The following is a 27,199-nucleotide window of genomic DNA, read 5'->3' as shown; positions in this document are numbered from 1 at the left end:
TCCACCTCATCGTTGGGCTCCGGCTCGTCTAACTCGACCACTGTCATAGTCACCTGAGGCTGTGTGGGCGAGGCGTTATCTTTTTGCTCTTCATACTTCTTGACCATATTAATGTGAAAAATCTTCTTCGTGTGGCCTAGATCGATCAGATAATCAACGGCTCCTCGTCTTTCGGCGATGGGGAAGGGACCCTTCCACTGCATCGTTAGCTTGTTGGAGTCCGTCGGCAAAAGCAGCAACACCTTGTCACCAGACTTGAGTTTTCGTTCCTGTGCTCGAGCATTGAAATATTGGGCGTAACGCTCCGCAGATCTCTCCAACTCCTCGTGGGCGATCCTACACGTTTCTTCCAGTTGGTTACGCAGGTCGAACACGTACTGGTATGTTGTCTTCAATTCCGGCTCAATTTCTTCCCTTCAATAATGCTTCATGCTCAAAACCAGAGCTCGGCACAAGTGATATGCAGATGTTGTCTGCTCGCAACCTGTACTACAGTGGCACATGGTGCGATCTGGCAGTGCACATTGCAATTACTCCAGTGGGTATTCTCCCGTTGGTATGACTAGCATAAGAATGTCCTATCAGAATGATAATTATTTCCAAGGTAGACTGGGTGCTCAGTAACCGTCTCCAGTGCGAGCAACAGAAAGGGGATAAGTCGAGTTATCCCCTTGTTGCATACAGAGGCTCAATTAATACGACAAAATTTGTTCACAAAGTTATTACATCCCCCCTCCTGTCAACACCACCTAGATAGATAGGGAAAGCCTGCTTACTCGTCGATGTGACGTAACAACTAATAGCCAGCCAATCAGGATTGTGTTTTCAACGGCGGCAGCCAATCCCGAACGTGCTTTCACTGATCGTGGCCATGAAAACAAACCACCGTCGTCTGCGAGTGGTGATTGAACGTCCCAGAGTACAAAATGGGAAAATTTGAAAATAAAGCGCAAAAAGGTCTGAATCTTTCTCAAAACAGCTTTTCTGGAAAGTGTGTTGCACTATTTGTCTTAATATTCAGTTCTGCAGGTTCCATGTAAGCTGCAATCATTTACGGGTTCTTGAATTTGCAGAATGGCAAACTGCAGTAGCAGACGAATTCTGACTATGTATGTCCACGTAGCGAAGGAGGGATAGGAGGTAATGAGCAGACCACAGAATTATATGCACTAAAGACCCACTAAATATGCATGCAATCATGCAGCAAAAAATGGGAAAGCACGCATTAAACATACAGCAAATGTGACAAAAAGTGCAGAAATATGCAATATGCGCATGGTTTATTTTCATGCGTGTTGTACAGAACTTCAGGGTACACTCTACATTTACAACATCAACAATGATTAGAAGATCGAATGTTTCACCACGATCAACTACCTGTAGTTCTGGTGACAGTAGACCACGATATACTGCTCCACATCTGGCCACACCAGTGCGACCTACGTTTCCTTTTCTTTCTTTTTTTTTTCTATTTCTATTCTATTCTATGCTGGTCCAAGTTCTTGGTGCTGAAACTTTGACATCTCTCTGTAAGCATAAGCTTGTGTGCTGAAAAGCTCCTCTCAACAATATTGCTTTGGTGGCCAAGGAGATAAATGCTGGGATTCTCTTGTACCTAGTCCCCTAGGGATTCAGCTGGCAACATGAATAGGAATCGTTTTCTGACGAAGGGGTCGGGCTATTGACAAGCAAGGCCAAGCGTGGGACCAGCCTATTGTACCAGACGACCAGATGCACAAATTCCCCCAAAAATAAAGAAATAAGGGGGGGGGGGTTAAGTTCCACTGAGCTGAAAATCTGGACACGACGGGGAAGTGTGCAGGATACGGCTTGACGAGCAAGAAAAGTATTTTGAGTACTGAGTAGCAAATACTGAAAAAAGTATTTTAAATACTTTAAAAATACTTTAAAAAGTATTGAGTAGAGCACCAAAATACTGGGAAAAGTGTTTAAAATACTGTATTTTAAGTACGTACTCAAGATACAAGTCTGTGTTGACTCCAATGCTGGTTTCGCACGCGTCTGTAGCGGACGCAGCCTTCCGCGCGTCTTCACGTGCCCGGCGTCCGAGAAGGTGGCGCCAGCCCGACGCTCGCTGTTGAACAACACATTTATGCACAAACATGCAGTATTCTTATAAACATGCACTAACGTCCGTAACATGCATTTTCATGCATTTTAAAACCTCCACTAATGCATTCATATGGCCCCAAAACATGCAAATCCGCGGTCTGGTGATAAGCGGGCCTTGTGTATCAAGGTGGTGTTGCTCCTATCACCCTTGCCTTTCTGCTGTCCTCTCCGCATCAGTCCACGCCTGTGTGCCGCTCATAGCCACAGTTGCTTCGCGGAGCTAACGTGGAAATTAAAAAAGTCTCAGTGTAATACAGACATGTGTGACAAACAATCAGAGTAGGGGTGTGCGAAGTTCTCAAATTTGTATGAATATATCACTTGGCGCATTCGATTCACGAATGTTGCGCTGAGGGTGGTGTCCCGAATTTTGAGTTGGTCAGGTTGGCAGGTATGGTGTTGCCAGAAACATCGCAGTTTCATCACTGTGTGACATAGTTTTCAAAACCTAAAATTAATTTTGTGATACAATATTTTAGGGCAATATACCGTGAGGCGTGTGGATTACAATAGCATATATCCAGTAAGACACAAGAGTTAATCGGTTTTGTTGCTCTTTAAATTTGTTGCGTTCATGGAGGTGCAGGCCATGAAGTTTAATAAGTCAACCGAGTAGTCACTGGGTTGGCGAACTCTGTTAGTGTGATTTACTGTAGGACAGGCAACGGTGTAATGCTAGAGATCTAGGTGTGGGGTTCCGTGTCTGCATCGTATGGAGTAGGTTTTACAGCCCCGCTATGTTTGAAAACAATTTTTTCTAAACTGCGTAACGTTTTTACAGGCTTCATAAGTAGACATATCATCGAAATATTATGGTTTAATATGAGAATAATCAGCACTAAATGAATACAAGTACGTTATCTTTGCATAAGAAAATATGGCACAGGGAATACAGTGCTTATTGACGCAGTGCCTCAGCAGGGAACAAACGGCAAGTGAAAGGAATAAACATTCAGATGGGCTTATATGTCACAGTATGGCACCAATATCCAGGGTTCTGGAGTGAAACGAAAAGAACCAGAAACTGAAAAACTGTTTGAGCAAACTGGAACCAAACAAAAACCGTAAAAAATTTCAATGGTCAGGTGGGAAACCGAAGAGAAATTCATTGGTTCAAGTTTAAAATTTAACTACATGGATTTCAAGAGCACATACTGCAATAGCTCAAGTGCTCAGTACATGGCATCCATTGCTGTTTAGGTAGAAAACTCTGAAATTCATTTTCTCAGACCGAAGGCCTCGTCTTTCACCGGAAATGCCCGATGACTAACTGTTAGTTGGGTCAACTACATTGTAGTTACTTGTCCATGAACCTCACATCACAACAAATGTGCCAAAGCGCAAGACGGGCGCATTGTTTTTTTGTTTCCTAAGCCACTTGGTGGGACTTTGTGACCTTGCTGTTTTTTGTTTTTTTTTCTCTGCCTGCTCGAGATCTTGGAGAGAATAAACAGGCTTATTTTTATTGCAGTCAAATCTCCTTACGCCATGTGAAACTGAACCGGTTTCTAACAGTTACCTATTTATATCGGTGCTGAACCGGAGCTAAACCTCTTTCTTCAACCGAAACTACAAACGTTTCGGTTAGACATCCTACCAATATCAAAGTACTAAACATGCAAAGAAAGAAAACATGCTAGGCCAGGCAGTTCTTGTTTCTTGCAACTCCTTTCACAAACCCCTACTCAGGCTGTGTGGAATGAAATGAACCCCCTTTGCACAGTGGTGCACCATCCATAGAAGTACTGTGTTTGCCACTATTAACCAGTCTCTTGTTCCCATGGCCTCATTTCGATGATCGCTGGACTATCGGGGTAGAACGAAAACCGCCAATAACAGTCAATCGCCACTTTTGGGGGTGGTCGGGTGCTGGCATGGTATCTCCTATTGACAACGCATGTGAAAGCACAATGGCTCAAGCACAATGAAAGAAGAAAGACCAGCGGCATGGCCAAGTGGGTTAAGGTGTCTCATCATTGGTTGTAGCCAAGGTCGTGCTGAAGACTGGGAGGTGGTGGGTGTGAATACCACCACCTGCTGCGCTGTCTGAGGTTTTCCCTGGGTTTTCCGAAGACTCTCCAAACTAATGTTGGCACAGTTCCCCCTGAAGTCGGCACAGGACAAATGCTAACCACCCCTCTCCCCCCACTCCTTCCTGCTATCCTCTCCATCTGTAGACATTTGTACGCCGCTCATAGCCACAGCTGCTTCACGGCGTTCAGACGGAATAAAAAAAAAAAACAATGAAAGAGGGCTGCTTATCTGGGACTTTACTGCTGAATGATTTCCTGAGGCTTCTTTCATTGCGTTTGAGCCATTGTTCTTACAGGTGTTGTCAACAAGCAATACCATATCAGCAATCGACCACCTCTACAGTGACAGTCGACCGGTCCGTTGCTATTTCCACTTTTTTCCCGGTAGTTAAGCACTTGTAGGAGCGAGGCCACAGAAATAGGAGATTGGTTAACAGTGGCTGGGGCAGTAATAGTTTTACTACAACAGCTTGAGCTACAGCAACATTAGACATACTTGTGCTTGGTCGTTGGAAAATGACTGCCACCTCTATGTACATATGCAGGGCCCTCTCATATGTGACTGCATACTGATGGAGAGTCACTGGGAGGTTGGCCACAGTGCATCTAGCTTTGTGTCCCACCACAACTGTGTAGCAGTGCTTTTGTGACACAGCTTGGAAAATCAAGTTGGGCCACAATGTCTTCAGGATTCTTGTCCCACCTCTGCACAAACTGGACACGCACTACAGTCACATTCGGCTGGTTGTCAAATATCCTCAGGTAAGCTGTTTTCCTTCGAACATCATTGTTGTATACAGTGTATTCATCCAGTCATGAGGTCATGCTGCCCGTGTGCTCCTTGTAGACCTCTACCAAGTAATGCCGTCAGTGTACATTTGTGTCTCTTTTGTATCTGTGTGACAAACTCCGTCACTTTTCTCTACCGCTTATCGCACCAACGTTAAGAGCACCCCTCTATGCCTGAGGGTAGCTTGCGGATTCATTTAGCTGCGCTCTCCGAGGCCGCATTGTTCCACCGTCAAGGTTCAGCGTTGAGATGGTGGGAGTGCTTCCGTCCAGCTCTTTGTGGTAAAAGAAAACATATGTGGCCAATAACCCACAGGCCGAAAGATGCATTTGTGTAAAGTGGCCCCTCCGCAGCAACAAGTGCGGCAGTGGACGACTGTCGGGACATGTGTCTCCCATTACGTCCACTTAAAAGAGGGACACAAGTAAAAAGGGTACCGATGGGTTGGTTGGGAGGCCCGTCCTTATTGTTCCTACACCTTCAGAACACGTGTTTGTCGTTGCCATCAATTGCCATCACGTGTTTGTCGTTAAGGGTAGGAGGAACGTAAACTGAACATGCGAGTCGGAATCTTAAAAGCGAAGCGACGAACCCCAAAGAATGGCACAGTAAATATGGAGAAAAACAACCGAGAGTATAAAACCTAAGGGAAGACAAAGACTGGGGCAGTCGGATCGAAATGTGAATCCAGAACGGACGCGCCAGCACCAACTCCGAAGTTTATCCGCGAATCAGTGTCTTAAAATTGTGAAGTGAGGTGAAGTGTGTCATCGACAGTCATCAGGAACTCCATCTGAACAACTCATCCATTCAAATCATCAACGGCTGCCATCAACAAAATCATCGCCATCATCACTCGTCAATCAGATAAGACATTTTATTCCCACTCCCCATCCTACTCGAACTGTTGTGAAATTAGTCCTTGTAGTTATGTTTGAAATCACTGTCCGCACTGTTCATAGTCAGTGTTGTTAGAAACCTTATATTAAATATTAGTTGTTCTATCCTGGTACCTGGACTTTGTTTCGATGTGTGTCCTATTGAGTGTATGTCGGTCGACATAGGACAGCCCGTCCCATATTTTACTCTTATTGTCCGGATCGGTGATTGAGGTACGCGAGCAAAGAACCTCTGGCTATTGCACACCTGGTTTCCGTGACAATCTGTGCATCATGTTTTAAGTAACTAGACATGATCTACAAAGAAAGATGACGAAGAAAGATGAAAGTCACTGAAAAGGTTAGCTAGCTGTAGGACTCGAACCCACATCTTCTGGATTGCCGGTCCAGGGCTCTACCAATTGAGCTAAGCTAACATGCCTTCTCAGCGACTTCCAGGGTGCGTCATCTGAAGGGACAAACCAGTCACTCTCTCTCACTCAGCCTCCTTTCACTCTTACATTTTTGCTCACTCATACACACATTCATACGACGGGGTCGACGCAGGCGGCAACTGTTGAACATGAAATAACTGATGTTCTGAGGCTGGAACAACATAGAAGGGACAAATACATACAAAGCCTCAATTTGCCTAAGTTCGAGTCCTACAGCTGGCTAACCTTTTCAGTGACTTTCATCTTTCTTCGTTAATTTCTTAAGCAATTTGAGGCTTTGTATGTATTCGTCCCTTCTATGTTGTTCCAGCCTCAGAACATCAGTTCTCTCATGATCTACAACTTCTTGCACTTCTATATTTAACCTTGCATGCCCTATCTTCAAACTTCTTTCACGCTGGAGAATATAGAGGTATGCTTTGCTGGAGTTGTCATGGTACACATTGCCTGCCACCCACTTTTTTTCACATTGTATGCAATTGTATGCCTATACAGAATGGCCACTGGTCTGCCTTCTGTTCACTGCCACTGTGGACATTTCAGCTTCTTACTTTGTCTTGGGTTACTCAATCCGCACATCACAAGTTGTCATTCAGCCACAGCTTCTTACTACGATGAAAAGTGACCACGATGCCCGCATACTCTCAGGAGCTTCAGTTTGTGATGATTATCACACAGGATGAACAAGATGCTGTTTTTATGTTTAATATTTACTTAATCTGTGTCAGGGAAAGTGGGTAGAGAGCAGTTCTCCTTGTTATTACTTAGACAATTCTATCGGCCGATAGGGCCACAATAGGAGGGGATACACAGGCATCAAGAACTGAAGACTTTTGCACAAAAGACCAGGTCTACTGAAGATGCAGTTCTAAAGGTGACATAAAAGAATCAATATAGAAAGAGCTAATGACATTCAAAGGCAATTGGTTCCACTCACGAATAGTGTGAGGGGAAAACGCAAACTCGAAACAATCTGTGTAAAATCTGAATTCAGTGAAAAGTCTGTGGTGGGTAGATCGCAATGCACGATTTGAGTAAGGTATTAAGTGCTTCGATTTATGTATGTTAAATAAGCCTTTATCAATAGAATATAAAATCTTTAATCGATTCATGTCAAATATTTTACTCGCGGTAGAAAAACCTGCCAAGGAGCGTAGAGAAGAAGCAGACACAGTTGAGCTATACTCATTATAAATAAAACGAAGAGCCTTATTTTGCAACGCTTCCAACTTCGAAATGTCAGAAGTCTTGTCTTGTATACAGATACCAAACAGGGCTTGCATACCCGATGGCAGGTAGGATTGTTGCATATGAATCAGTTGCACCATGCTTAGGGTTCATCGTTTTCGGGTTAAACCCGATTTTTCACGATAGTTCCCCCTCAAACGAGTTTCCAAGAATTTGTGTAAAACCTGATATCTACCCAAAATCGTTGCGGTCCTTCAACTAGTTGTTCAAGGTAAACCGTCAGGAAAAGTGAATCATAATATGTATCACCAAAGAGAGACAACCTTGTGACTTATTTATGAAAACCTATTTGTCCTCCTTTTATAATCCCCTCCTACAGGAAAAAAAAAAAGAATCTTTTTGTGGAGTTCGAAAAAGTGTTTAAATACCGTGGTCATTCACTGCATCAGTTCCGAGCGGAAATATAAAGATTCTTGTTTCTCATCAGTCGTATCCATCAGAGGTCATAGCGCCCGATTTCTCCCAGGGTTCCCGTGTATAAATCGCATCTGATTTTTCCACCACCCAAATTTGAAAAATCATAAGACTTGAAAACGAAGAACCCTGATCATGCATCATCTCAATGCCTTCTGTAGTAGTTGGGCCATTCCAGCCGAAACAAGCCAGAGGTGTAGCTCGACCCTCTTAGATTTTGCGGAAAAAAATTGTGTGCATTCCTTTTAAGGGGTGTGTCTGTAGGATATAAAATGTTCTTCCCAGGATTTTGTTTTTTTGAACATTGGGGGCACCTCAAACTTGGCCCAAACATGAAAAAGTGTTATCTGTTCTGCTCCTTCTTCTGGCACATACTGACAACATTTCTGCGCTTTCTTTGTCTGATGTTAGAGGAGAAAGGGCGGTCTAGCTTCTCGAACGGCATATGGAAAGAGAACAAATCTGGTGATGTGGTGAGAGCTCAATAAGGAAGCATGTTTTGGACCAAGTTCACGATTAACTTTCGCCAAGTTAGCATTCTTGCAGGACCCCTAGATCATTTATGCTTATTAACTAGTGTATACACTCACATAAACATATTAATCTGATTTGTATTAATTGTTTAACTAAGCGATCGAGGATATTGACCATTCCTAAAAAATGACACTTTTGCGATAGTGTTTTCACATACCTGAGCTAGTCTAGGAAGTGAAAGGAATCATGCCATTTGCAAAACAAACCCTCTTCTGTGACATATTGAAAATCTACAGGTGTATTTTCCCTTAACCGCTAAAAAGACAAAAAAAATTTGTCACCATACTACACCGTTAGTTGAGGGCATCTAGGAAGTAAAAAGTGATGCCTTTGTGATCCTCTCCTGTGAAACAAAATGCTCTTCTTTTTCATTCTGAAAATATACAGGTGTATTTTTCTTACGTGAGAAAAAACAAAACAAAATCATGTCAGAAAACTGTATATCCTACATATACACCCCTAAGGGAATGTACACAACTTTTTCAGCAAAATCTAAGCAGGTCGAGCAACACCTCTGGCTGGTTTCCGCTGGAATGTCTCAGTTGCATCACAGTCACAAAACTTTTCTTCGTTTCTGCTATCTGGAAGTATCAACCTTATCTTAAGATCCCTGTGTGCTTCTTTGGCATTCGTGTGAAACAATATGTGCTAAAACACATATTTCGTAACTAAAGCGTAATACATAGGCGTCGACTTCGGGGGGGGCTTGGAGACCTGAGCCCTTGGAGCCCTGAGTGCTCTACGTGTTGTTAATCCCTCTTCACTCTCTCTCGCAGGCGCTTTAATTCTCCTGATGGATCATCAAAAAGCGTAGTGGTTGGCGGGCCGTCCACATCGAGTGTGGTGGGAAGATTTCTTCCATGCAGCATCCGGAGCGCAGCATAAAAGTGGAAGTAAGTCTTTGTGAACTAATGTAAAAGTTGTTAATTTTGCGGTCTTGATAATTCATGGAGCATGCTTCAGGAATATTTTGCGGGATGTTAAAATCGTGATACCGTGCATGCTTTGCTTTTGTTACGTTTCCGTTATCCCACTTTTTCTCAGTCTTCTTGTTATCCCAGCTTTTTCTTCTGTGCTTTTTTTTTTTGGCATAGCAAGCCTGCTGTTGCCTGGCTGGCCTTTCAACCTTTCAATCCATATTACTCTAGACATATTCTCCCCCTTCCCCCTCCGAACTCCTTTTGGTCATGCACCTGTTCTGCAGGAGACAAGAATGTTCATTAACAAAAGGCAGGTCAGCCGACTGCTGCCTTTTGTTCTGATCTTCTTAAACGTTCCTTCTTGTGTTCCCAAAACTCAATGGCTAAGGCCCCTGGTTTTCTGCTGCAGCAAATTCAAAATTGTGAGGTACCGCCTTGCAAACTCTGCGATTTTCCGCAGCAAGCAGTCAACGGCTGCTTGAAACGGGAAGCACTTTATTTTCTTGGGTAATGTGGGGACAAAAAATATTTTATTAAATTAGATTCAAAGCACTGTTGTAGCACTGTTGTGGCTCAGCATTACATGCATATCTTGTGCTCTCCTCTGACACAGAATGCCGCCTGTCACCTGCAATCATTTCATACTTGATCTACAGGGGTGATAGGAACTTTATAGGAAGATTATAAAGGGGGAGCTTACAATACAGTGGACTTTACAATTTTTAGGGCATCCTTTTGGTTTCTGCGCTCTAGGCATTATTTAAGTCTTAACTTTTTGAAGGCAACCTCCCAGACATCAAATCAAAATTCCCCAATGTCACCGCTAAAGTGCACGCCGCCCCTTTCTCCGACGAAGTATGCACAATATGCTTGGGCTAACATTAACGCGCGCTCATAGAACGCACAAGTAAATATTTTTTACAATGTTTTTTTATTAAAATGTATTTTTTAAAATGGCAACACTGAGGCACTGCTTTCGAAGCATGTCGAACAACGGGTGTACCTTTTGGAATCTGTCCTCAGTTCTGTTGTTTGAGTTGTCACTGAAGTATATATTTCTACGCAGTAGCTTGAATCTCTTGCACGACATTATCGATGCCACTAGCTCAAATCTAGAGTCGTTCGACCAGTAATCATCAATGGGTGGACACCTGTACAACCCCATGTACAGAAGTATGGACTGGAACTTTATCTCGCATAGACTAGTGCCGATAGGCGTTCCAAGCTGCTGTGTAGTGTATAAGTTTGTCGGTTCAGATACATAAGCCACCATATCTTCAGTGAAGAATTTTGAGAAATTATCATAAGGTGACACTGCCAGAACCTGTGTGCACTAGGATTTCCTTGGTATCGATGCCTCGATGTCGACCTTCTTCCATCTTCGTTTTTGGTGTTTCGAATAACTGGTCTCAGCTGAAACAGTTGCAGCAGGCTCATGTACTGCAAGAAGAGCATTCCTTGTGCGACGTCTCTTCGGTGTTGCGGCCGAAGCGGGTTCACTTTCCCCCTCAGAAAGATATTCAAATGACTAGGGCTGTGCGAGTATCAAAATTTTGATTGCGAATAGCTTCCGAATAGTTGAAATCTAGTGCAAATCGAATACAAGTAGTGAGATTAGGAATTCGAATATTTTCGAATAAATTCCGAATAATTTCGAATAGGAATGTACAGAAGTGATTTACATGCACCTATTGTTTATTTAATATTTAATGTTCATAATTAGCAAATTTATCAGCAAATAGTTCACAAAACAGGCTGGAATTCTGCCCAGCTTGCAGCAGGTTGCAATAGAGACTGTTCACAATCACAAGTTATCGTGAAGGAATGTGAGCTGTTGAACGTGACTAGGGAGCAAAGATGCCCTTCGTGGCGTTGCAACATTTCCTGCCACAGAGAATGCTCTCTCACTTGAGGCCAAGGTGGCAGGTATACCAAGATACTTGCATGCTAGTTTCCCTAGAATGGGAAATTTTTGTTGGCCTACCTCATTCCACCACTTGCGCGGGTCGCTGCCTCCAGTTACGGCACCTTCAGTACTGTATAAATGAAATTCACTGGATGGATCAAACTTGTTGTGTCGTGTTTCAACCACCCTGTCGAAGGCTGACCACAAAGAGCATGCTGCTGCAGTTTCCGTGCGCTCGACCTCAAGTTCCATATTTGTGGCAACATGTTGGCCCATTTCCTCCAAGACAACTGACTTGAGCCACTCCTCTCGAGCAGAGTCCTCATGGAACACCACCAATTTATATCTTGGGTCGCAAAACATGACCACACACGCATCCTTGTCCATGTCGTAGTCTGGAAAGCGAGTACTTAGGCTCTTCTCAACATTGGCAGCAAAAGCGCAGCCGTCGGCAGTCATTTTAGTGCTGCAGGTTGTTCTCAGAGATCGTATGATGCAGTAGAGGGTAGGGACCTGACAAGACAGTGTTGGGTACTTCTCACCTTCTGTCTCAGTTGTGGCCTCAGCAAGAGGTTTTAGAACCTGGACGTAGTCCGCAGCTAGTCGCCACTCAGCTCCAGTAAAGCAGTCCACTATGCACTCACTGTTAGCCATATCCACTGTCACAGGCTCCCTGAGTTCCAAAAGCCTACTCAGCATGTTGTATTCGCTGTTCCATCTCTTTTCAACGTCTTGGATTAGATGCAGTGGCATGTTCCCAGTTTTCTTCTGGTAGTTATCCAGGCGCTCTTGAGACTGAGGGCTATGTTTATAATGGCCCACGATGGCTCACGCTTTACGGAGGAGGGTTCCAAGCACCTTAGTTTGCTCTTTTGCTGTCTGAATAGCCAGTTGAAGCGAGTGAGTGAAGCATGGTCTCTCGATCTACGGTAGCTCCCGTGCGGCTGCCCTGAAGTTTCGAGCGTTATCTGTCATGATGTACACGGGGAATTCATCGACTGGTATATTCCAGCTCTGCACCAAGTTGTCGAGGACTTCTGCTATTTGCGCGGCGGTATGGCGTCCCGAGAACAGCGATGTGTCGAGGCTGTACCTCTTGACAGTGAAGTTCGCGTCTTTGAAATGACATGTGAGGCTAATATAACTATCGTTGGCCTGCGACGTCCACATGTCGGACGTAAACGACATTGACTCAACTCCATCTCCAAGAGCAGCATCCAGTTCTGCTTGAACCTTACTCCTTGTCTCATGGTACAGCCTTGGAATCAGTGTCCGCGAAAGCGTTGTTCGCGAAGGAGGCTCATAATGAGGCACTACCTCAGCTAACAACTCTTGGAACCCGCGATCTTGGACGATGCTGTATGGCTGAAAGTCCAAGGCGATCATGCGTGCAATTTTCATGTTCAGTGCGTCTTTCCTACACCGTGCTACCTGTTCCTTTCTCAGAAAAGAGTCAACTCTTCGCTGTTCAGTTTTCTTGGCTTCAGTCCGCTTCTGGAACTCTTTGTATAGCAACACGTGCCGCTTGAGATGGTTAACAAGACTGCTCGTAGTCCCCATGGGTGTTTGGATGGGTGCAGAACATTTTTTACATGTAGCGGAAATGGCCGAACTTCGTTGAAAGTATTCCCACACAGCGCTTCGGTTTGCTCTCTTGCGAGCTCCTTCGTCTCCATCTGCGTCCTCACTTGGGTTCTGCACGCTCACGTCCATTGTCTTGCTACGATCGAATTGCCAAGCGCACTTTCGATCGTGTCACCGCATCGCATCACATGCGTCACGTGCTTTCAACTTCTCTCAAAGAGAAGGAAAGTTGCAGGGAAAGGGGCGCGCGCACGTAGAGCACGTGGTTGCGGGTTGCGTTCCTTGCTTGTGTCTCCCGAAACAAGCAAAGCCAGGCCAAACGCAAGTGCACTGCGCACAAAGTGGACTGTCTTTCAAATTGTTGTGCGTTTGTCAGCGGTCAGCGTGTTTATGCGTCTGTGTTGCGCATGTGCTGTGGTCTGTCGCGTTTTGTTTCTGGCTATGGCACGCGTGTAGTGCCCGCCCTGATAGTGAAGGGTATTAGTGTCCCTAAAAGTATGCCTCCACTGCGTTTACTCTGTACTCCACGCCATGAAATACTTGATAATTATTCACAAATTCTTCGAAAGTTTCGAGTAGTAAATTTCAGATGCGAATAGCAACTGAATAGTGCGAGCTATTCGATTCGTATTTGAAAATCCGAGTATTCGCACAGCCCTACCAATGACCTTTCATTGTCCGGCACTTCGGAAATAACGTCTGTGTCGCTGTCACTTCCTTCCACATCTGAGTTCTCGGGGCAGCTTGGGACAAGGGCGATAGTCCGTCCCTTAGCTCTTCTTCCATAGAAAATGGTCGATTCCATCACTGTGCGAACTTATCAAACCGGATATCAGTGAACTGAACAGGTCCCCGATGCCTTTATAGACGTAATCAACACCATCAACTACAGGGAGCTAACAGAAAAAAAAGAAGAATAAGTGCCGATCTAACATACCCTATTTACTCACATAATTTGCACATTTTTTTTGCCTAAAAATCGAGGAAAAGTTGGGGGTGCGCAAATTATGCGGGGAATTACGCGCGACATTTCCAAGTTACGCGTATTCCCGTTCTCCACGCACGCCAGATAGCAAGTAACCATGGACAAGATGTAAGGATAACGATACCTTTATTTTAAAAGACTAGTCGTCGTCGCTACTGCCGTCTGAGATGTTCTCGCAGTCGCTGTCATCATCTACGTCGTCCCAGACGGCATCGTCTTCCGTTCCGTCAAGATTGTTTGAAATCCTGATCTTTTGGAAGCTTTTCAGCACGACGTCAGGAGACACCATGTCCCAGGCTTCGCGTATCCACTGGCACATAAGCTGAAGTGAGGGCTGCCTGATCCGTCCCGTTGGTGTTAAACAAGGGCTCCCAGATGCCATCCATTCCACATAGAGCTTTCGTAAATTATCCTTAAAGGGCTTATTAATGCTCACGTGAAGTGGTTGGAGCATAGATGTCAGTCCCCCTGGGATGATCACCAGATCGGTTTTGAGATCGCAAAGTGCTGTCTTCACACTGCTTACAAGATGGCCCATAAAGCTGTCCAAGACAAGCAGTGATGGCAACCTCAACGAGCCGCCCGGCCTGGCCCCCAAAACAGTGGATAGTTAGTGGATAACCTTAGTCCAATCTTGGACTAAGGTTTCGTCCATCCATCCTTTTGGTTGCACGCGCACATGAACGTTTTCTGGCAACTGTTCCTTCGGCATCGTTTTCCGTTTAAACACTACATACAGCGGTAGCTTTCTTCCGTCGGCAGTGACTGCCAGCATGACGGTGCACCGCTGCTTCTCGCAGCCTGCCGTACGGATGAAGACACTTGAAGCACCTTTTCTGTCTATGGTCAAGCTGGGTCGCATGTCGAAGTTTATTGGAGTCTGGTCGGCGTTCCCAATTTGCGAGAGCATTTGCTTCAACTTTCGTTTCTCAATCACATGTCGGTGAAATGAGATCACTTTCTCCTCAAAATCTGATGGCAGACGCTGGCACAATGCCGTTCTTCTTCGGAGGGAGAGCCCTTTCCTCCTCGTGAATCGTGTCACCCAGCCTCTGCTTACTTTAACATGGTTCCCACCGGTCCTTGAAACCCTTGAAAACCCTGGAATTCGAAAATGCTATTTTCAAGGTCGGGAAAACCCTGGAAATTCACCATGGTCCTTGCAAACCCTTGAATTCATGCTGTTGTTGAGCTCTTCAATTATATGAACCGCAGAAAACGCGTTTTCTTTCTTTTCTTCTTCATTTTGTTCCATGGGAGCATCATTTGCAAACTGCCCGCAGCAACAGTTTTGGAACGACGGCAGCTCGACCCATTGAAACCGACATCAGTAGCTGGAACCGGAAGTGCATTGGCTTGCTCCACGTGCGTTTCTTCGTGACACTCTGGGCGTTTATGTTTATTCGCACGGAGCAGAGCCCGAGCTGAGCGGAAGTGCGTCACCGAACCGGAAATCGATTGGTCGGGTGTAAAGCGAGGAGAAAATTAAATTTCATACGCGACCGAGCGAGAACGGCTTTGTGCTTGAACAGTATCTATTGCTGTGTCGTCTGCTTCTGTTGGTGTTCGTCGTAGGGCACCGTTGTTGCGTTAGTGGCTTGAAGGTTTCGCTTCTGTCAGCTTTTCTGATTTTGTGTTCCTTCTTTTTTCTTTTTGTACATCATTTCACGTTTCATTCCATGTTGCACGTAGTGCGTAGAAGATGACGACGATCGATTTGCTTGCCGTTCACGCGGGGCCACTCGCGCGTTCGTCCATCACGACGCTGGCTGCAAACTCTGCATCAAAGCCTATGTCACATAGTTTCTCGACATCTGTCAGAGACTTTTACATTTTCAAGCACTAATTCCACAACTGGTTTATATGGTACGGCGGTCTAGATTTTCTGGATGAAAGCCATCTCAAAATTTCAAAATAGCCGCCATCTTCTAGCTCAGGAATTGTGGGAAGGATCTGCGGGCTCGCCCTCCAAGCTCCGAGGGAAGCGAGCTGCCTCGGAGGTGACCCTGAGCGAATATCCAAACACAAAGCGGGCAGATCTGAGCCAATTCTCATACGCCCTCGAGCCAGCTCTGTGACAACATATCCGCTCCGAGCGCCTCCGAGCGATTAAACATAAACGCCCTCTATTGTCGTTCGGATGTGTGGTGGTTTTGTTCACGAACACTGGCATTTATTGCCATAATGTGATGTGCAAATGATGTTCCCTTGTTCACGCTTGTTGCTGGCCGCGTTGCTGCTGACGTGCTTAGTTTGGCAACCGAGCATGCATGGCAAGTGCACTTTTAAGCAGCGTTGGCTACGGTGCAGTGAGTACAACTGTGTTGCTCCTGACACAGCAAACGAGAATCGAGCAAAGTGCAAGGTTTGTGCTAAAGATATCGATTCAACGTCAATGGGTGAATCCTCCCTAAAGTCGCACATGAAGAGAAGAAAGATGATTGAAAAACAGAAGGAGGATGCCCAAACATCCGCTACACTGTCGAAACGCAAGCTGGTAGTGGAAGAACTTGATGCTCTCAGGGTGAAGAAAGCGAAGTTGGGAAAGGTAATCGACTCCCTCAATGACAGTGCTAACAGTTATGCGGAAAAAGCTGAGGTATCGCAGAACTTCTCGCTTATTGTAAAGTCGAACAGCCTTCACAAGACTGCTAAAGCAAAGGCGAACGAAATTTTCCAACTGGAAAAGGAAATCAAAAGTAATCTTGATTATCTGGCTTTGAGTGGTGAAAACTTCGCACAGCCCGCCTTCCAATGATTGCATTTATGATCACTGGTACTATGACATTTTCTGGGTTTTGTAGCTGATGTTGGTGCCTGTGATAGTCATTCCTCTATCTGTTTGTTTTATCTAGTCATTTTTACCATACGGTACTTTTTTTTGCATTGAGACTTCCTCAGGTAGAGTTGAGTTATGAACAAGTGTGAATTGCTGTTATGCAGCCCCTATAAACATCTCGCTGTAATACATACACCTAATAAATATTTTTGTGAAATACAAGCTTACAAAGCTTCAGTCCATGTCTGATGTTTAGGGCAGAATGTTGACCCGTCCTTCAACGGTCCTTGAAAGGTCCTTGAAAAGTCCTTGAATTTTGGCTTCAGACTTTAGTGGGAACCATGTTTAACAGACGTCGCTGGTACACCTTTCATGGTTGCAATATGCCTCGCCTCAAACTGCAGCATTTCGACCGATACAGCGCATCCATTGTTCTGTAACTTCTGCACGTGTTCCAGCTACAACTCTTCGACTACCGGGTACTCGCCTTGTTTAACTCCCCGGAACGCCTTTCTCGCATGCCTGGCTGTCAAGAGACGGTCTTTGTGATTTCTTCAATATCGCACGTGGCTTTCGTGGATCCGGAACTGCCGTGCTGCCGCCTTGTTTCCTTGCTCCTCGGCTGCTTCTATGACACGTAACTTGAACTTCGCGGTATAGTTGTCGTAGCCCATGTTGACGATGTTCACAAGGCAGATGACAACGAACTGTGTAAGCGTAGCGCACGTGCAAATACGAATGGGAAGTGCACAATGTCAGCAGCCAGCGCAAGGGTCAACTATGAAGGGTGAAGCATGGTGATTGGCTCTGCGGTCAGCACGTGCGGAGGTGGAAGAGGGCGGGGCGAGGCGGCAAGCTAAATACGAAGTTGCTTGTGTGCAAATTATGCGAATAAATACGGTAGTGCTCATTGACTGCCTTACCCCTGAGCAGGCACTTCGACAATTTTGTAGAGGTAAGAAATCTGTGATAGCGGAGAGCGCAATGAAAATAGGGTGACAATCTTTTTTCTGCATGTGCTAGAAGGACAATGCTACCACCAAAAAAAGTCTGGATGCATTACCTTGATGTCCGTCTGCAGAAATCTCTTGCCAAAGATGGTCGTGCCCCGAAGTGCGTTTCTTTTTGGGGCGCGATAGTCGTCTTCCTTTCTATTTGCCACGTGCGACACCTATCGTCATGATACTTATTGAAACAAAAGAACATCATTTCAGAAGCAGGAAAGCAGGTGTCAGCACACTTCAGTGACTCTCCTCCTCAGAGAACGACGCTTTTGAACATGCTCATCACAACTGTTGAGCGGTCAGTGAAAGGGTTAACGGCTAAACTACAATCTGTCTGTGTCGGTCCTGCAGCATGGGCAGTTTTGTAAGGCATGCTTCACCTCATGCAGGGAAGTGTGAGGTGAAGCCCACTTTTGGGAGGTGTCGTTCGTATTCTGCAAATAGTCGGATATTCGGAAATCCGAATATTGGGTATTCGATTCACGAATGAAGTACTGCGAGTGATTGATATTTGATTCGAATTCGAGAACTTTAATATCCACACACTACTAAAAATACGTGATTCTGTGAGATTCCGTGATGAATTACGTATTCCGCGATATTTCGCGGTAAGCCCGGGGTCTTATCAATGGCTTGCCAGTGGAGGCCAATGTCCCACTGTCCTTTGACTTGCAATTCGTTGTGTCTGGTTTTCCGACAGCAACAAAAGCAACTAAGTCAGGCATTTTGTTCCGTCCATATTGTGTCTCTGCTATGGTACTTCAAGCCTGCATCGCCCCAGCCATCGTTAAGTCCCTGTGAGCATGTACATGGACTTCCGGACCAGTTCTCGATCAGCATCATCGGAAGCGGAAGCATGGATCGTATAATGAAAACACTCTGGAAATTGGAAAAATTGAAAAAGAAAGTTGTGGTCACAAAGTTCTCATTGGAGCTCGTCAGGGCTGTCAACGAGATCACTGTGCGCTGGATAAAAAACTTGTTTAAGAAGTGTCAGCAGAGCTCCAGTGATACACCCAGATAACTTACTTCACTTCCCTGAAAACCTCGTTGAGCTCCTCGCAAACCTCATCGACACCGATATCCAAGCCTACATTGGAGAGCTGAGGACATATGGTGGCATTGTCAATGCACAAATATGCATTGCTGCTGTCCTGAAGATCATCCAGGCTTGGAAACCAACCTTCTTGCCAATATGGTGGACCACTCGTTCTGGACCAGCCATGGGCAAAGTTGTTTTTGAATTGCCTAGGATTTGTTTGTAAGAAGGCAACGAAAGCTGCCTGGAAACTCCCAGTGAACTTCAACTTGATGAAAAAGAAGTTTCTTGAAACAATTTCCTCCGTTCGGACTGATCTAGAGATTCCCGACAAGCTTGTGGTCAACTATGACCAGACTGGAGTGAAGCTTGCGGCAGTGGGTGAATGAACAATGGAAGCACATTGTGCTAAGGAAGTGGGCCTAGCAGCGTTGGATGACAAAAGAGAAATTACGGTAGTGATTTCAACAGCTTATCTTCTGCCGCCTCAAGTAATACATGCTGGAAAACGGACAGGTGTCACCCAGTTGTGATGTTTCCAGAGATCTGAGACGTTGGCACTCGGAAAATCATTGGAGCAATGGGACGATGATGCTGCGCTTTGTCGACAGTGTTCTTGTGCCTTACATTCAGCACCACCGAGCAGCAAATGGGGATCTGTTATGTCTTGAATGAGGCAGAGTACAAGAGAAGAACGTCTTTATTTCACACAGGAACATAACGGCTGCATGGCATAACGTAATTTCACGCGTATAAGCCGCACTGCAGATAAGCTGCAGGACCCATTTTTAGGAATGTTTTGAAAATTTTTGGGCAGATCCTGTAGTCGTGCTCCCATTGCAAGGTTTGCGTAGAGCTGCGAGGGGAACGAGGCAGTAGAGGGAGAAAACAAAGTGAGCGACAAGGCACCGATTCCGGAGCGACATGCGAATGCATACAGTTACCGCGTGTGAATGTTTACCTGATACTACCGTCTCCAACTTATCACTGCTGTGTCTCACTCGTTTGTGTCGTGCTGACTGGGAGGTGGTGGGTTCGAATCCCATCACCGGCTGTGCTGTCTGATGTCTTCCCTGGGTTTTCCGAAGACTCTCTAGACGAATGTCGGCACAGTTCCCCATGAAGTCGGCCCAGGACGCATACTAACCCCCACCCCACTCCTTCCTGCTGTTCTCTCTATCTATCTGTCCTCATCTGTACGCCACTCATAGCAACAGTCGCTTCGCGGCACTAACACAAAAGTAAAAAAAAAAAAAAAAAAAGATATCACTGCTGTCTCGTCGCTAAGTTCTGAAAGTGCATTTCATTTAACCACACCGCTTTCCATGTCCGAAACATAATTTTTCAATCCAAGTCAGGTGCTGTTGCATCATCTAGACATGGTCCTTCTGTTGTGTCTCACACACATTTATTCCACCATCTTGCATCACACCGATGTCCATCGGGCTGTTCCTGGTGACAAAATCAAAACTGCAAGAACACGTCCTAATAAACAACAGGGAGGTGGGGGCGTTCTGCCCTGGCCTCCTCAGGCACATTGAAAACACTCTGCCTATGGCTTTATATAATGAAAAAGCTTCACTAATTCATCATATTTTCACATACTTGGTTGTCACAATGGATGGCTAGCATCCAACATCATCTTGTGTCCTGTTCTTACGGTTTGTTGGGGAAGCTATGGAACGTACTAATCATGCCTCTTGCATGTCTCGAATTATTCCTGCAGCCTACAGTGCAACACCACTTCATTGTTTCCATTCGTGAACATTTGTATGAGCCTCCCATTCATGGTAAAATCCATCGGAGAAATGTGCAGTAGAGCCCTCACAAAACATCACAGAGACTGGGGAGCTGCCTGCTTCTTGTTTAGGGATGGGTGGTGTGGGGGTGCAACACAGTAAAGTAGAGTGTGTCAGGCCTATGCCAGCACAGACAAGGAAGTCTGTTAGTCATGAATCTTCATGTAGGTCTACTGCAAGTCTACAGCAAATATACCTTCCAGATTTAGATTTACTTGATTATTTTCACTTTTGATATTGAAGACTTTGCATATATTACAATTTAAATGACAGGATAACACAAAGAAGTAGGAAAAAAGTTTTTGTAGTGCCACCTATCAAGTGGGAAAGAAATTATGCGAGACGTTTCTCTGATGTCCCTTAGACAAAGTGACATGAAAAACTACTGTATTCATGACTACTGACTACTATATCCATGCCTATGAAGACAGGACTAATTTGAAGCCCAGTCCCCTGATAGTTTTTCTAGTCTTTAAACTCCAGTGAAAAGCTCACTTGGAGCAACACGGTAGCCCATGAATGCATGCTGATTACTTAGGGACGTCTGGTGCCCTTGTGGGTGTGTACCTATTTTGCAGTTGCGTTTTTTTTTTACATATGCGGAAGTCTCTCTCTGGTCTATAAGGAAATTTGAGTTCTTATGCTCTTCGAAGGATGTCCAGTGAGGCTCCGTGTGCTTACAGCATGAGGCATTTTGTAGTGAGGACATTTCCCTTCATTTAAGGAAGGACTAATAAGAACAGATAGGCTTCATGAGTCATTAACATGTTTCTTTTTCTTTTTTTTTACTAAATGAAGTGTACTGCCTCACGGTACCTTTGGTTGCAGGAGTGAAGAAAGATGTTCGTCAACAGGCCTGTATTGGTGGTGTACTGCAATGCTAAAATTGTCCAGTCTTCTCGCCAGTGTATGACATCTCTGGATGACGTGTGGACATCAACAGAAATGGTGAGCCACGAACAGCTTGCCATGGGTAGACGCTTTCAATACCATGAGACTAGACAGGTGCACAGCTCTACACCTTCATAAATAGAGTTTGAGTTTTTTGGGAAATATTTTTGACAGAGTTTGCGGTGCAAAAATTGGGTGAAACAAGATCTTCCCAGAATTGGGCAAATTCAGGTGCAAAGATCTCTAGGAGGACGCAATTCGGGTAAAAATCAGCTTTATTGAGCTGTGGTACATAAGTTGGAAATAAATAGACAGTAGCCTGACTGAACCCAGTAATACAGTCGACATGAGAGTCTGCAGGTGACCCACTGTTCCAATGTTCAATACAGGCGTTTCTTGACAAACATCATTGCACTCATTTTGAGTGTTTCACTGCTGATACATGATCTTTCAGGTCTTTACATGTACCAGAGCTTGCTGTATGACCTCTCGACCTCACAGCTGCTATTTGGCAACTGTGAGCTGCAAGGTTTAAGTTCTGGTAGCTAGAATTTTTTGCCCACTAGGTCAATGAGTCAAGGGAAGCGTTTCCTGGCACTTCTTCCTTCACATACATCTGTTACTCATCTAATATGCTGTTGAGGTTGGTTACCAGAGAAAACATACCAGCATATGTGTTTGCCTTGGCTCACTCTGCGCTTCATGTGTTGGTTAAGGACTCTTGCCAGCTTCCAGATGTCCACTTGGCTGACTTGATATCCATCTTTGCCTTCCAAGTTCCTTCTGCAGGTTGCTTGCCATTTTTGAAACAAAGAAAAGCAAAACTGTGTTATACAATGTGTCATACCATGCTTGACTTGAGCAGCATCTTGTCTGGGAGCATGGACAACACAGACTTCTGAGAGCCACATGCTGAAGGCACTTGTGCTGAACTGATCTCTGCCATGTAGGTTGAGCTTGATGAGGTCGTAATATTCGTGCACAAGTAACTTCACACTTTCAGGTCTTTCTTGAATATCGCAGGGTCCCTTTAGAACTTCTTGGACACGCATAGCTTTTGCAAACACAACTGCTTTCTTGTTGATCAAAGCACTCAGGTTTGACACTTTTGCATTTGAGGACTGCTTTTCAAGCAGTTCTGTTAGGCAGTTCCACATTTCTGTCACAACAGAAAGTGTCTTCTAGGAGCTGTACCAATGCACAGGAACAACCCTGGGGGGCTCCTTAATGCTGCTCAGTTCAGTGCTGTTTGACAGTGCCGCTGCTGATACAGCTGATTGGCGTGTTTGAAGAAGGCTCCCAATTTAATCTCAGCAGATCTAACATCGACCACACACTGGTGGGGTAGAGCGGTGTTGACAGCCACATGAATGAAATGGGGCAAGTCCTTCACATCTAAGTTCTCACTGTCACAGATATCGTGCACGGTTTTCTTCACGTATTCAGCAGAAGCACTAGCTATTGCCGGGACTAACGCTGAAGAAAGCACCCTGCTTAGGATGACACCGTTACAGGCATTCTCATGTGAGATGTCAAGGAAGTGGACCACTTTTCCATTTGTTTCACTGTCGAAGTAGGAAAAGAGAGTAGGCCTGTGCGAATAGTGATTTTCAAGTTCCAATCGAATACGAATCGAATATGGAGTACCACCAAATCGAATACCGAATATATTCTAATCTAATACGAATAATCGATGCGTAGAACACAAAGATTTTACTTTTATTGAAGCAAGGTAGGCTACACAGAACACTCGCAGAGAATTTCCATTCAAAAACACCAGCTGCTCCACATGCTCTGGCAGCAGGTCAGTGCGACGATCTGTAACTTTGTTTGAGCATGCAGAAAACAGTCTTTCACTGGCAACCTGGGTTGCAGGTATTGACAGGTATTTTTGGGCTGCCTTACCCAATCTTGGGTACCTCTTTTGCCCTACTTCTCTCCACCACGTAAGTGGGTTGTTCTTCCTATTCAGGAGCGATGATCCAAGGTAGTCAGCAACTTCTTCTGTAGTGTCCGTTCCAGTCCTTTCTACATGCTTTCCCGGCGATTTTAATCCAAGTGCCAGCTAGATTAATCCCAGTGCCATACAGAATAATCCAGGTGCCACTCAAATTAATCCTATATAAATGCTTGGGATAGTAGACACTTTGCAACATAGGTGGTGCGGTCTACTACGTGGAACCCAACTTTTTGTGAGTCACGTATGTCAGAGTTGCATGACATAACATATACTCACTGTTGTGGGTTATGGCAACTGTTTGTGACATTTTTCGTCATAGCGTGACCTTCTAGGGCCTCACCGTGTCGCAGCTGTATGGAACGGTGATTTACGACCATTATTGACTACAAAACCTTTTTGCCACAATTTTGGCGAAACCGCTTATGGCGTGACTTTTTGGGACTTCTTCATGTCAGAGCTGTATGATATGGTTATTTAGGACCATTATTGACTATTACTACACCGTTTTGGGAGGACTTTGGTGATGCCGAGTGCAACTGCGGCGTGCCCTTTTGCCACTTCCTCGTGTCGGAGCCATATGGTGTGGTGCCATACAATCATTATTCACAACTACACCTTTTTGGGACAATGTTCTGGAGCAGGCTATGGCGTGATTTTTTGGGACTTCCTCATGTTAGAGCTGTATGGTATGCTGGTCTACGACTATTATTGACTACTCTACCTTTTGGGATAATTTTTGTGATGCCATTTCCAGCGTGATGGTATGGGGGTTTACGAGCATAACTGATAATTGCGCCATTTTCGAACGACTTTTGTGATACAGGGTGTGGCATGATTGTTTGTGATTTCGTCATGTCACACCTCTGTGGCGCGGTTATTTACCACCAGTATTGACTACTACACCTTTTTGGGATAATTTTCGTGAAGCTGGCTACGGCGTGACTTTTTGGGAGTTCGTCATGTCGGACCTGTATAATATCGTGGTTTATGACCATTATTGAGTGCTAGAACTTTTTGGGATGATTTTCGTAGTGCTGGTTAAGGAGTGACTTTTTGTGGCTTCCTCATGTCGGAGCTTTATGGTATGGTGGTTTATGACCATTATTGACTATTACACCTTTTTGGGACAATTTTCGTAAAGCTGGTTACGGCGTGACTTCTTGGGGCTTCTCATGCTGGAGCTGTATGATGTGGTGAGTTACGACCATTAATGGCTTCCACACCTTTTTGGGACAATTTTCGTAATGCTGGTTACAGCATGACTCCTTGAGACTTCGTCATGTCAGGCCTGTATGGTATTGCGCATAGGAAACACATGAAGACGAAAGTTTCCATGGCCGTGTTTATTTTGTTATGCAGTGAATGGTAACCACAATTTTTTCGTAGGTTTCTCTGGCATAAGTGATTCACTGTATGGCAGCACAAATCCGTCTCTCAAATAGATACAGTGTCACACGCGAAAATGTCACTGACCTTTTATAGCATACACCCTAGTTTTGGCATCGTGCACGCAGAGCTGTAACGTATGTGCGAAGCAAGCGATATGTGTCCAGTTCGTGCGAGAGACAGCTGCTACAAAACGGTAACAACATAGCCCGGTAGTGATGCTGGGATGTGCCACTCTTCTGCGACGGTTTCCAGCAGGCTCCTCAGGTTTTCAGCAGAATGCTCTTGCTTGATCTCTTGGCAAGCAATAACGAAACTTCGTGGCACAAAGTCGTCGTCCAGCACATGAAAAGTTAGTGACACGTAGCTGTCACCGGCATGTGATGTCCAGCTGTCACTTGTGATGCTATAACACCACAGCGATCTTTCCAAAACAGCGAGCAGTTCGTCCTGCAGGCGTTGTTTCGCTTCTTCGTACATCTTGGGTATGACCGATCTTGAGAACGTAGTACGCGCAGGAACGTTATATTCGGGAGCGAGTAAGTCCAGGAGACTGCAAAATCCAGGTTCGTCGACGATGCTGTATGAATGCATCCCACGTACGATGAACGATGCGATTCTCCCAGTTATCCTTCGTGCACGTGGAGAGTCTGGCGATAGTTTGGGTTTGAAGGCACTGAAAGATGCGATGTCATTCTCTGCGGGTTGCTTTTTCACGGCAGGTTTGGATGTCGTCAGTTGGGCCTGGGCTTTCAGACTTTCAAAGCTCTTAAACTGAGTGGGATGCGGTTCACCAGCGTGGTTGTCGTCCCCGTTGGAGTCTTCAACAATGAGCCGCAGACTAAACACTTCGATGCACCATCGCGGGGGTCAAAAAAGTTCCAAATCACGCTTCTGCATGCCCCTTCAGGGCCGCTGGAGGTTGCCATTTGCTTCAGGTACAAAGCTGCACAAAGCAGGACACACACGCTTCCCATTGTGAACGCTGTTGTTCTTCCTCGGCGCGTTCGTCTCCACCGCGAACCATCCATGCTACAGCCAACTGCCTGAAGCTCCGGCCGCCCCGGTGCTACAGTGGCTAGAAGGAGAAGTGTGTCGGGCGCCGGGAAATGAGCGCACAAAACGGCAATGAAAGGCTCCAGGTGGCGCTGGGCACATTAGGAGAGTCGCCTCCCGAAGGGGATCAACGTGGGAAGTTGCGGCGTTTGGCGCTCAACTTCAGGAATTCACGTTAGCTTGAAGAGAAATCTTGATGGTACTTGATTCATGCCATCTAAGTTATGGAGAAATGAGCAATAACTACGGGAACGCGAATACACGCAATTTCGAACAGATAATAATTACGACTGTAGAAAAAGAGTTGTGATCGTACAGTGCAGAACACATTTATTTTTCATATTACCGAGACTGAAGATGGATTACTAATTGCATCTGCGTATTTTCAGATGCTTTCGTCGCTCTCTTTTTGACACGTTCTCCTTATTCAAAGGACTTTGTAAGAAAATGCATTCATGTTATTAAAAAGATCTGAACAACCCTTCCAGTCAGTTCAGAGCGGTGCACATCACAGCCAATCTGTTCAAGCCTTGCATTGGTTAAGAACTGCATAAAGTCAAAGGTGCTGTGGGCGTACAGCTTCTGAGTAGAAAAATATAATATAAATGCTTCTTCCAGCACTGAAATGAGCTTTGCAAGACCATGACCAGGGTATAGACGACCTCCCTTGTCAGAGTGGCTGGTAAACCACTCTCGGGCATCTGTGCGGCTTCTTCCCTGCTTACTGTTATGAGTGAAGCACAATCACTGCATGAATTCCGTTTTCTGAACTTGCGTGCCACGTAGCCTGCCATATAAAACACAAGTCGGCTATCACTTGGGTTCTCTGCATACCCACTGTCATCGGGGTTTAGCGTTGACTTGATCACTGAGGTGGCACCATCTGTGTTCCCAACTTCAAGCATGTCTCCCACGATATCATGTATCTGAAATGTAGCATCACGTGTGGCTGTTGCTGAAGTATCAAGCAAAGCATTGACAAGCTTTGCTGGAGAGTTCCCAGACTTTGGTGATCGAGCGAGGTTATAGAAACTCAAACAGTTCACTGTTGTGAGGAACAACCCGGGACTTCGGTGATCATTAGAGCCCGAATACTGCCTAATGATACCGAACAAGTTTTCGAGCTTGTCTTGGCTAAGTCTCGAGGTAAGCAGGTACTTGAAACCCAAGGTTCCAACATATGTTAAGAGGGATAGTGTGCTCCATATGGTCACACGAAGGCTGTCAGCAGTACTTTTGCTAATGAAGCCGCCTCTGGAGTCTTTTGCTGCTCTTTCCCAATCATCTAAAAACACAAGGAATGCCTCATGGTCTGCAGTGCCTTGTGACTGTGGCCTTAGTCCATCTCGTGGATGCCTTGACGTCATAACGGATATCATCCGACTCATGCGCTTGACAAGCTCCT

At 45.2% G+C, this 27,199-nt stretch overlaps 1 long non-coding RNA gene and 1 other non-coding gene across 2 annotated transcripts in view; one reads left to right on the top strand and one right to left on the bottom strand.

Moving 5' to 3' along the window:
• The window catches only part of LOC135378574 (uncharacterized), a 66,569-nt gene that overhangs the window by 5,328 nt on the left and 34,042 nt on the right, over positions 1-27,199 (top strand). The window contains exons 2-4 of the long non-coding RNA XR_010418476.1: positions 4,712-4,928; positions 9,262-9,378; positions 21,330-21,449. This is a non-coding gene — a long non-coding RNA (uncharacterized LOC135378574). The remainder of the gene's footprint in view (positions 1-4,711; positions 4,929-9,261; positions 9,379-21,329; positions 21,450-27,199) is intronic.
• Trnaa-ggc (transfer RNA alanine (anticodon GGC)) lies at positions 6,199-6,271 on the bottom strand. Its single transcript has one exon. It is a non-coding gene; the product is annotated as a tRNA-Ala (tRNA).

Source organism: Ornithodoros turicata, chromosome 1 (genome assembly GCF_037126465.1).
Source record: "Ornithodoros turicata isolate Travis chromosome 1, ASM3712646v1, whole genome shotgun sequence".
Classification (NCBI taxonomy): domain Eukaryota; kingdom Metazoa; phylum Arthropoda; class Arachnida; order Ixodida; family Argasidae; genus Ornithodoros; species Ornithodoros turicata.
This window is presented reverse-complemented; position numbering and strand designations above follow the sequence as displayed.